Source organism: Ambystoma mexicanum, chromosome 3q, assembly GCF_040938575.1.
Source record: "Ambystoma mexicanum isolate Mex_15411 chromosome 3q, UKY_AmexF1_1, whole genome shotgun sequence".
In the NCBI taxonomy this organism is placed as follows: domain Eukaryota; kingdom Metazoa; phylum Chordata; class Amphibia; order Caudata; family Ambystomatidae; genus Ambystoma; species Ambystoma mexicanum.
The window spans coordinates 1,139,338,624-1,139,348,623 of record NC_090926.1 but is presented as its reverse complement, the minus strand read 5'-3'; the positions used below and the strand labels follow the sequence as shown (position 1 = coordinate 1,139,348,623).

General features: G+C 51.3%; 10 non-coding genes across 10 annotated transcripts; all 10 read left to right on the top strand.

Moving 5' to 3' along the window:
- The first annotated feature begins 287 nt into the window (after positions 1-287).
- On the top strand, positions 288-369 carry TRNAS-CGA (transfer RNA serine (anticodon CGA)). Its single transcript has one exon. It is a non-coding gene; the product is annotated as a tRNA-Ser (tRNA).
- Positions 370-1,491: 1,122 nt separating this feature from the next.
- TRNAS-AGA (transfer RNA serine (anticodon AGA)) lies at positions 1,492-1,573 on the top strand. Its single transcript has one exon. It is a non-coding gene; the product is annotated as a tRNA-Ser (tRNA).
- A 363-nt stretch (positions 1,574-1,936) lies between these two features.
- TRNAS-CGA (transfer RNA serine (anticodon CGA)) lies at positions 1,937-2,018 on the top strand. The gene has a single exon. It is a non-coding gene; the product is annotated as a tRNA-Ser (tRNA).
- Positions 2,019-3,585: 1,567 nt separating this feature from the next.
- TRNAS-CGA (transfer RNA serine (anticodon CGA)) lies at positions 3,586-3,667 on the top strand. The gene has a single exon. It is a non-coding gene; the product is annotated as a tRNA-Ser (tRNA).
- Positions 3,668-4,799: 1,132 nt separating this feature from the next.
- On the top strand, positions 4,800-4,881 carry TRNAS-AGA (transfer RNA serine (anticodon AGA)). Its single transcript has one exon. It is a non-coding gene; the product is annotated as a tRNA-Ser (tRNA).
- Positions 4,882-5,244: 363 nt separating this feature from the next.
- TRNAS-CGA (transfer RNA serine (anticodon CGA)) lies at positions 5,245-5,326 on the top strand. The gene has a single exon. It is a non-coding gene; the product is annotated as a tRNA-Ser (tRNA).
- Positions 5,327-6,448: 1,122 nt separating this feature from the next.
- TRNAS-AGA (transfer RNA serine (anticodon AGA)) lies at positions 6,449-6,530 on the top strand. Its single transcript has one exon. It is a non-coding gene; the product is annotated as a tRNA-Ser (tRNA).
- A 363-nt stretch (positions 6,531-6,893) lies between these two features.
- Positions 6,894-6,975, top strand: TRNAS-CGA (transfer RNA serine (anticodon CGA)). The gene has a single exon. It is a non-coding gene; the product is annotated as a tRNA-Ser (tRNA).
- Positions 6,976-8,542: 1,567 nt separating this feature from the next.
- TRNAS-CGA (transfer RNA serine (anticodon CGA)) lies at positions 8,543-8,624 on the top strand. The gene has a single exon. It is a non-coding gene; the product is annotated as a tRNA-Ser (tRNA).
- Positions 8,625-9,756: 1,132 nt separating this feature from the next.
- On the top strand, positions 9,757-9,838 carry TRNAS-AGA (transfer RNA serine (anticodon AGA)). Its single transcript has one exon. It is a non-coding gene; the product is annotated as a tRNA-Ser (tRNA).
- Positions 9,839-10,000: the final 162 nt, after the last annotated feature.

Here is a 10,000-nt window from a genome sequence, read left to right as displayed (position 1 = left end):
TAAAGGAGGCTGCGGCGCACTTGAGCTATTCAAGCAAGATCCTAGGAGTAAAAGCGGCTTCATCCTTTAGGCCAACGCAGAGAAACTGGTACGTTTTGACGGGTTTCGTTTTGCAATTTCAAACATATATGTACATTTAAAAGAAACTTGTGAGGAGAAAGAACGGTGCATGATGAGAGAGAAGGGTGGAAAGTACAGGACAAGATCTAGAGGCAAGGCGGTAGAGACTAAGGACTCTTCTGTGTAAGCACAGCACGATCTTTCGAGTGAGAGTTTCACTCTCATGGGTAGTCGTGGCCGAGTGGTTAAGGCGATGGACTCGAAATCCATTGGGGTCTCCCCGCGCAGGTTCGAACCCTGCCGACTACGCCTCGGTTTGAACTGAGCTGCAATTTTGCAATTTGCTCGGAAATGTCCCCAAAACAAGATGTAAACATGCATGTTGATTATAGGATGGACGATAAAGCAGACATTGGGAAGACTCCCATCCAGGACTCTCTGACTGTTAGGGGTGGGGGCCACGATTATATTTCCACCCTGACACTAGTTGCCGCTAGAGCCATCGACGCCTGGCATCGCCTCCGTCTGTAAGAAGCCCATCCTGCGCTTTTCCTTGCCTGCATCTTTACAGCAGATATTGGGAGGGGTCCATGTGGATACAGAGGATGGAGCAACTGGCACGCAAGCTATCTGCCGAGCCTTTTTTGTGTGTCAGCACAAGGGTTCTCGTGTCACTTCTAGACCTTCCTTGGCAGATGCATTCAGGAGAGGCCCCCTACCTGCGACCCAGTGAAAGTACAGTCTTTTGCTGCCCTGTGCAAGCCAGGGGACTGAAGGCACAGCTTTCTGCCACAACAGCAGAGAGCAGAGGAAGGGCGCCCAGGAGGACCGTCAGAGGGTGGTGAGGCCCCTGTCCTCTCGGCCCCGATCGGCCAAGACCTCTCTATTTGGGCAGAAGGGACCCATTCTGCGGTCCTCTGAGGCTTAGGGCCACATGCCCAGAAGGCCCACCACCCAAATCTTTGCCATATGGCTTAGACTAACTACCGGACCACTCGTGCGGCCATTTATTCCTCTGGAGCCTGTCAAAATGGCCTGCCGAAATTGGCTCCCAGGAGGCCTCTGCAACTCGATTTGCATAGAGACAGCCCCTGCCCAGGCATGCTTCCAAACAGGACACTGTTAACAGTTTCAATTTGGAGCTGGCAGAAGCCAGTGCAACCTAGTGAAGGTGAGGCTCTGCTGCCTGGCCGCTTGCTAGGTTTATTAGCACAGATCTGTCCCTGGCACTTAGTCCGAGCTTGGCAGGGAGGGGATATGGCATTTAGGGAACTTGGGCCAGACCATAGAGATTCTGACTTTTGAATGCATTTTCAAGGGTCATGGGAGGGCCAAAAGGGAACGGTGCAGAGCGGCATAAAGTAAGGGGCGGAGGAGACATTGTGTGTGGCTAAAGTGTTAAGTTTATAGTAGAAACAGGTTTGCTCAGGAGTAGTCGTGGCCGAGTGGTTAAGGCGATGGACTAGAAATCCATTGGGGTTTCCCCGCGCAGGTTCAAATCCTGCCGACTACGGTGCAGCGCCCGCTTTTATTGTTTACTCTTTTCTGGTGTGGAAAACAATCTTAAAATAGCAGTATAATACAATTACTAAAGGAGGCTGCGGCGCACTTGAGCTATTCAAGCAAGATCCTAGGAGTAAAAGCGGCTTCATCCTTTAGGCCAACGCAGAGAAACTGGTACGTTTTGACGGGTTTCGTTTTGCAATTTCAAACATATATGTACATTTAAAAGAAACTTGTGAGGAGAAAGAACGGTGCATGATGAGAGAGAAGGGTGGAAAGTACAGGACAAGATCTAGAGGCAAGGCGGTAGAGACTAAGGACTCTTCTGTGTAAGCACAGCACGATCTTTCGAGTGAGAGTTTCACTCTCATGGGTAGTCGTGGCCGAGTGGTTAAGGCGATGGACTCGAAATCCATTGGGGTCTCCCCGCGCAGGTTCGAACCCTGCTGACTACGCCTCGGTTTGAACTGAGCTGCAATTTTGCAATTTGCTCGGAAATGTCCCCAAAACAAGATGTAAACATGCATGTTGATTATAGGATGGACGATAAAGCAGACATTGGGAAGACTCCCATCCAGGACTCTCTGACTGTTAGGGGTGGGGGCCACGATTATATTTCCACCCTGACACTAGTTGCCGCTAGAGCCATCGACGCCTGGCATCGCCTCCGTCTGTAAGAAGCCCATCCTGCGCTTTTCCTTGCCTGCATCTTTACAGCAGATATTGGGAGGGGTCCATGTGGATACAGAGGATGGAGCAACTGGCACGCAAGCTATCTGCCGAGCCTTTTTTGTGTGTCAGCACAAGGGTTCTCGTGTCACTTCTAGACCTTCCTTGGCAGATGCATTCAGGAGAGGCCCCCTACCTGCGACACAGTGAAAGTACAGTCTTTTGCTGCCCTGTGCAAGCTAGGGGACTGAAGGCACAGCTTTCTGCCACAACAGCAGAGAGCAGAGGAAGGGCGCCCAGGAGGACCGTCAGAGGGTGGTGAGGCCCCTGTCCTCTCGGCCCCGATCGGCCAAGACCTCTCTATTTGGGCAGAAGGGACCCATTCTGCGGTCCTCTGAGGCTTAGGGCCACATGCCCAGAAGGCCCACCACCCAAATCTTTGCCATATGGCTTAGACTAACTACCGGACCACTCGTGCGGCCATTTATTCCTCTGGAGCCTGTCAAAATGGCCTGCCGAAATTGGCTCCCAGGAGGCCTCTGCAACTCGATTTGCATAGAGACAGCCCCTGCCCAGGCATGCTTCCAAACAGGACACTGTTAACAGTTTCAATTTGGAGCTGGCAGAAGCCAGTGCAACCTAGTGAAGGTGAGGCTCTGCTGCCTGGCCGCTTGCTAGGTTTATTAGCACAGATCTGTCCCTGGCACTTAGTCTGAGCTTGGCAGGGAGGGGAAATGGCATTTAGGGAACTTGGGCCAGACCATAGAGATTCTGACTTTTGAATGCATTTTCAAGGGTCATGGGAGGGCCAAAAGGGAACGGTGCAGAGCGGCATAAAGTAAGGGGCGGAGGAGACATTGTGTGTGGCTAAAGTGTTAAGTTTATAGTAGAAACAGGTTTGCTCAGGAGTAGTCGTGGCCGAGTGATTAAGGCGATGGACTAGAAATCCATTGGGGTTTCCCCGCGCAGGTTCAAATCCTGCCGACTACGGTGCAGCGCCCGCTTTTATTGTTTACTCTTTTCTGGTGTGGAAAACAATCTTAAAATAGCAGTATAATACAATTACTAAAGGAGGCTGCGGCGCACTTGAGCTATTCAAGCAAGATCCTAGGAGTAAAAGCGGCTTCATCCTTTAGGCCAACGCAGAGAAACTGGTACGTTTTGACGGGTTTCGTTTTGCAATTTCAAACATATATGTACATTTAAAAGAAACTTGTGAGGAGAAAGAACGGTGCATGATGAGAGAGAAGGGTGGAAAGTACAGGACAAGATCTAGAGGCAAGGCGGTAGAGACTAAGGACTCTTCTGTGTAAGCACAGCACGATCTTTCGAGTGAGAGTTTCACTCTCATGGGTAGTCGTGGCCGAGTGGTTAAGGCGATGGACTCGAAATCCATTGGGGTCTCCCCGCGCAGGTTCGAACCCTGCTGACTACGCCTCGGTTTGAACTGAGCTGCAATTTTGCAATTTGCTCAGAAATGTCCCCAAAACAAGATGTAAACATGCATGTTGATTATAGGATGGACGATAAAGCAGACATTGGGAAGACTCCCATCCAGGACTCTCTGACTGTTAGGGGTGGGGGCCACGATTATATTTCCACCCTGACACTAGTTGCCGCTAGAGCCATCGACGCCTGGCATCGCCTCCGTCTGTAAGAAGCCCATCCTGCGCTTTTCCTTGCCTGCATCTTTACAGCAGATATTGGGAGGGGTCCATGTGGATACAGAGGATGGAGCAACTGGCACGCAAGTTATCTGCCGAGCCTTTTTTGTGTGTCAGCACAAGGGTTCTCGTGTCACTTCTAGACCTTCCTTGGCAGATGCATTCAGGAGAGGCCCCCTACCTGCGACACAGTGAAAGTACAGTTTTTTGCTGCCCTGTGCAAGCTAGGGGACTGAAGGCACAGCTTTCTGCCACAACAGCAGAGAGCAGAGGAAGGGCGCCCAGGAGGACCGTCAGAGGGTGGTGAGACCCCTGTCCTCTCAGCCCCGATCGGCCCCGATCGGCCAAGACCTCTCTATTTGGGCAGAAGGGACCCATTCTGCGGTCCTCTGAGGCTTAGGGCCACATGCCCAGAAGGCCCACCACCCAAATCTTTGCCATATGGCTTAGACTAACTACCGGACCACTCGTGCGGCCATTTATTCCTCTGGAGCCTGTCAAAATGGCCTGCCGAAATTGGCTCCCAGGAGGCCTCTGCAACTCGATTTGCATAGAGACAGCCCCTGCCCAGGCATGCTTCCAAACAGGACACTGTTAACAGTTTCAATTTGGAGCTGGCAGAAGCCAGTGCAACCTAGTGAAGGTGAGGCTCTGCTGCCTGGCCGCTTGCTAGGTTTATTAGCACAGATCTGTCCCTGGCACTTAGTCTGAGCTTGGCAGGGAGGGGAAATGGCATTTAGGGAACTTGGGCCAGACCATAGAGATTCTGACTTTTGAATGCATTGTCAAGGGTCATGGGAGGGCCAAAAGGGAACGGTGCAGAGCGGCATAAAGTAAGGGGCGGAGGAGACATTGTGTGTGGCTAAAGTGTTAAGTTTATAGTAGAAACAGGTTTGCTCAGGAGTAGTCGTGGCCGAGTGGTTAAGGCGATGGACTAGAAATCCATTGGGGTTTCCCCGCGCAGGTTCAAATCCTGCCGACTACGGTGCAGCGCCCGCTTTTATTGTTTACTCTTTTCTGGTGTGGAAAACAATCTTAAAATAGCAGTATAATACAATTACTAAAGGAGGCTGCGGCGCACTTGAGCTATTCAAGCAAGATCCTAGGAGTAAAAGCGGCTTCATCCTTTAGGCCAACGCAGAGAAACTGGTACGTTTTGACGGGTTTCGTTTTGCAATTTCAAACATATATGTACATTTAAAAGAAACTTGTGAGGAGAAAGAACGGTGCATGATGAGAGAGAAGGGTGGAAAGTACAGGACAAGATCTAGAGGCAAGGCGGTAGAGACTAAGGACTCTTCTGTGTAAGCACAGCACGATCTTTCGAGTGAGAGTTTCACTCTCATGGGTAGTCGTGGCCGAGTGGTTAAGGCGATGGACTCGAAATCCATTGGGGTCTCCCCGCGCAGGTTCGAACCCTGCCGACTACGCCTCGGTTTGAACTGAGCTGCAATTTTGCAATTTGCTCGGAAATGTCCCCAAAACAAGATGTAAACATGCATGTTGATTATAGGATGGACGATAAAGCAGACATTGGGAAGACTCCCATCCAGGACTCTCTGACTGTTAGGGGTGGGGGCCACGATTATATTTCCACCCTGACACTAGTTGCCGCTAGAGCCATCGACGCCTGGCATCGCCTCCGTCTGTAAGAAGCCCATCCTGCGCTTTTCCTTGCCTGCATCTTTACAGCAGATATTGGGAGGGGTCCATGTGGATACAGAGGATGGAGCAACTGGCACGCAAGCTATCTGCCGAGCCTTTTTTGTGTGTCAGCACAAGGGTTCTCGTGTCACTTCTAGACCTTCCTTGGCAGATGCATTCAGGAGAGGCCCCCTACCTGCGACCCAGTGAAAGTACAGTCTTTTGCTGCCCTGTGCAAGCCAGGGGACTGAAGGCACAGCTTTCTGCCACAACAGCAGAGAGCAGAGGAAGGGCGCCCAGGAGGACCGTCAGAGGGTGGTGAGGCCCCTGTCCTCTCGGCCCCGATCGGCCAAGACCTCTCTATTTGGGCAGAAGGGACCCATTCTGCGGTCCTCTGAGGCTTAGGGCCACATGCCCAGAAGGCCCACCACCCAAATCTTTGCCATATGGCTTAGACTAACTACCGGACCACTCGTGCGGCCATTTATTCCTCTGGAGCCTGTCAAAATGGCCTGCCGAAATTGGCTCCCAGGAGGCCTCTGCAACTCGATTTGCATAGAGACAGCCCCTGCCCAGGCATGCTTCCAAACAGGACACTGTTAACAGTTTCAATTTGGAGCTGGCAGAAGCCAGTGCAACCTAGTGAAGGTGAGGCTCTGCTGCCTGGCCGCTTGCTAGGTTTATTAGCACAGATCTGTCCCTGGCACTTAGTCCGAGCTTGGCAGGGAGGGGATATGGCATTTAGGGAACTTGGGCCAGACCATAGAGATTCTGACTTTTGAATGCATTTTCAAGGGTCATGGGAGGGCCAAAAGGGAACGGTGCAGAGCGGCATAAAGTAAGGGGCGGAGGAGACATTGTGTGTGGCTAAAGTGTTAAGTTTATAGTAGAAACAGGTTTGCTCAGGAGTAGTCGTGGCCGAGTGGTTAAGGCGATGGACTAGAAATCCATTGGGGTTTCCCCGCGCAGGTTCAAATCCTGCCGACTACGGTGCAGCGCCCGCTTTTATTGTTTACTCTTTTCTGGTGTGGAAAACAATCTTAAAATAGCAGTATAATACAATTACTAAAGGAGGCTGCGGCGCACTTGAGCTATTCAAGCAAGATCCTAGGAGTAAAAGCGGCTTCATCCTTTAGGCCAACGCAGAGAAACTGGTACGTTTTGACGGGTTTCGTTTTGCAATTTCAAACATATATGTACATTTAAAAGAAACTTGTGAGGAGAAAGAACGGTGCATGATGAGAGAGAAGGGTGGAAAGTACAGGACAAGATCTAGAGGCAAGGCGGTAGAGACTAAGGACTCTTCTGTGTAAGCACAGCACGATCTTTCGAGTGAGAGTTTCACTCTCATGGGTAGTCGTGGCCGAGTGGTTAAGGCGATGGACTCGAAATCCATTGGGGTCTCCCCGCGCAGGTTCGAACCCTGCTGACTACGCCTCGGTTTGAACTGAGCTGCAATTTTGCAATTTGCTCGGAAATGTCCCCAAAACAAGATGTAAACATGCATGTTGATTATAGGATGGACGATAAAGCAGACATTGGGAAGACTCCCATCCAGGACTCTCTGACTGTTAGGGGTGGGGGCCACGATTATATTTCCACCCTGACACTAGTTGCCGCTAGAGCCATCGACGCCTGGCATCGCCTCCGTCTGTAAGAAGCCCATCCTGCGCTTTTCCTTGCCTGCATCTTTACAGCAGATATTGGGAGGGGTCCATGTGGATACAGAGGATGGAGCAACTGGCACGCAAGCTATCTGCCGAGCCTTTTTTGTGTGTCAGCACAAGGGTTCTCGTGTCACTTCTAGACCTTCCTTGGCAGATGCATTCAGGAGAGGCCCCCTACCTGCGACACAGTGAAAGTACAGTCTTTTGCTGCCCTGTGCAAGCTAGGGGACTGAAGGCACAGCTTTCTGCCACAACAGCAGAGAGCAGAGGAAGGGCGCCCAGGAGGACCGTCAGAGGGTGGTGAGGCCCCTGTCCTCTCGGCCCCGATCGGCCAAGACCTCTCTATTTGGGCAGAAGGGACCCATTCTGCGGTCCTCTGAGGCTTAGGGCCACATGCCCAGAAGGCCCACCACCCAAATCTTTGCCATATGGCTTAGACTAACTACCGGACCACTCGTGCGGCCATTTATTCCTCTGGAGCCTGTCAAAATGGCCTGCCGAAATTGGCTCCCAGGAGGCCTCTGCAACTCGATTTGCATAGAGACAGCCCCTGCCCAGGCATGCTTCCAAACAGGACACTGTTAACAGTTTCAATTTGGAGCTGGCAGAAGCCAGTGCAACCTAGTGAAGGTGAGGCTCTGCTGCCTGGCCGCTTGCTAGGTTTATTAGCACAGATCTGTCCCTGGCACTTAGTCTGAGCTTGGCAGGGAGGGGAAATGGCATTTAGGGAACTTGGGCCAGACCATAGAGATTCTGACTTTTGAATGCATTTTCAAGGGTCATGGGAGGGCCAAAAGGGAACGGTGCAGAGCGGCATAAAGTAAGGGGCGGAGGAGACATTGTGTGTGGCTAAAGTGTTAAGTTTATAGTAGAAACAGGTTTGCTCAGGAGTAGTCGTGGCCGAGTGATTAAGGCGATGGACTAGAAATCCATTGGGGTTTCCCCGCGCAGGTTCAAATCCTGCCGACTACGGTGCAGCGCCCGCTTTTATTGTTTACTCTTTTCTGGTGTGGAAAACAATCTTAAAATAGCAGTATAATACAATTACTAAAGGAGGCTGCGGCGCACTTGAGCTATTCAAGCAAGATCCTAGGAGTAAAAGCGGCTTCATCCTTTAGGCCAACGCAGAGAAACTGGTACGTTTTGACGGGTTTCGTTTTGCAATTTCAAACATATATGTACATTTAAAAGAAACTTGTGAGGAGAAAGAACGGTGCATGATGAGAGAGAAGGGTGGAAAGTACAGGACAAGATCTAGAGGCAAGGCGGTAGAGACTAAGGACTCTTCTGTGTAAGCACAGCACGATCTTTCGAGTGAGAGTTTCACTCTCATGGGTAGTCGTGGCCGAGTGGTTAAGGCGATGGACTCGAAATCCATTGGGGTCTCCCCGCGCAGGTTCGAACCCTGCTGACTACGCCTCGGTTTGAACTGAGCTGCAATTTTGCAATTTGCTCAGAAATGTCCCCAAAACAAGATGTAAACATGCATGTTGATTATAGGATGGACGATAAAGCAGACATTGGGAAGACTCCCATCCAGGACTCTCTGACTGTTAGGGGTGGGGGCCACGATTATATTTCCACCCTGACACTAGTTGCCGCTAGAGCCATCGACGCCTGGCATCGCCTCCGTCTGTAAGAAGCCCATCCTGCGCTTTTCCTTGCCTGCATCTTTACAGCAGATATTGGGAGGGGTCCATGTGGATACAGAGGATGGAGCAACTGGCACGCAAGTTATCTGCCGAGCCTTTTTTGTGTGTCAGCACAAGGGTTCTCGTGTCACTTCTAGACCTTCCTTGGCAGATGCATTCAGGAGAGGCCCCCTACCTGCGACACAGTGAAAGTACAGTTTTTTGCTGCCCTGTGCAAGCTAGGGGACTGAAGGCACAGCTTTCTGCCACAACAGCAGAGAGCAAAGGAAGGGCGCCCAGGAGGACCGTCAGAGGGTGGTGAGACCCCTGTCCTCTCAGCCCCGATCGGCCCCGATCGGCCAAGACCTCTCTATTTGGGCAGAAGGGACCCATTCTGCGGTCCTCTGAGGCTTAGGGCCACATGCCCAGAAGGCCCACCACCCAAATCTTTGCCATATGGCTTAGACTAACTACCGGACCACTCGTGCGGCCATTTATTCCTCTGGAGCCTGTCAAAATGGCCTGCCGAAATTGGCTCCCAGGAGGCCTCTGCAACTCGATTTGCATAGAGACAGCCCCTGCCCAGGCATGCTTCCAAACAGGACACTGTTAACAGTTTCAATTTGGAGCTGGCAGAAGCCAGTGCAACCTAGTGAAGGTGAGGCTCTGCTGCCTGGCCGCTTGCTAGGTTTATTAGCACAGATCTGTCCCTGGCACTTAGTCTGAGCTTGGCAGGGAGGGGAAATGGCATTTAGGGAACTTGGGCCAGACCATAGAGATTCTGACTTTTGAATGCATTGTCAAGGGTCATGGGAGGGCCAAAAGGGAACGGTGCAGAGCGGCATAAAGTAAGGGGCGGAGGAGACATTGTGTGTGGCTAAAGTGTTAAGTTTATAGTAGAAACAGGTTTGCTCAGGAGTAGTCGTGGCCGAGTGGTTAAGGCGATGGACTAGAAATCCATTGGGGTTTCCCCGCGCAGGTTCAAATCCTGCCGACTACGGTGCAGCGCCCGCTTTTATTGTTTACTCTTTTCTGGTGTGGAAAACAATCTTAAAATAGCAGTATAATACAATTACTAAAGGAGGCTGCGGCGCACTTGAGCTATTCAAGCAAGATCCTAGGAGTAAAAGCGGCTTCATCCTTTAGGCCAACGCAGAGAAAC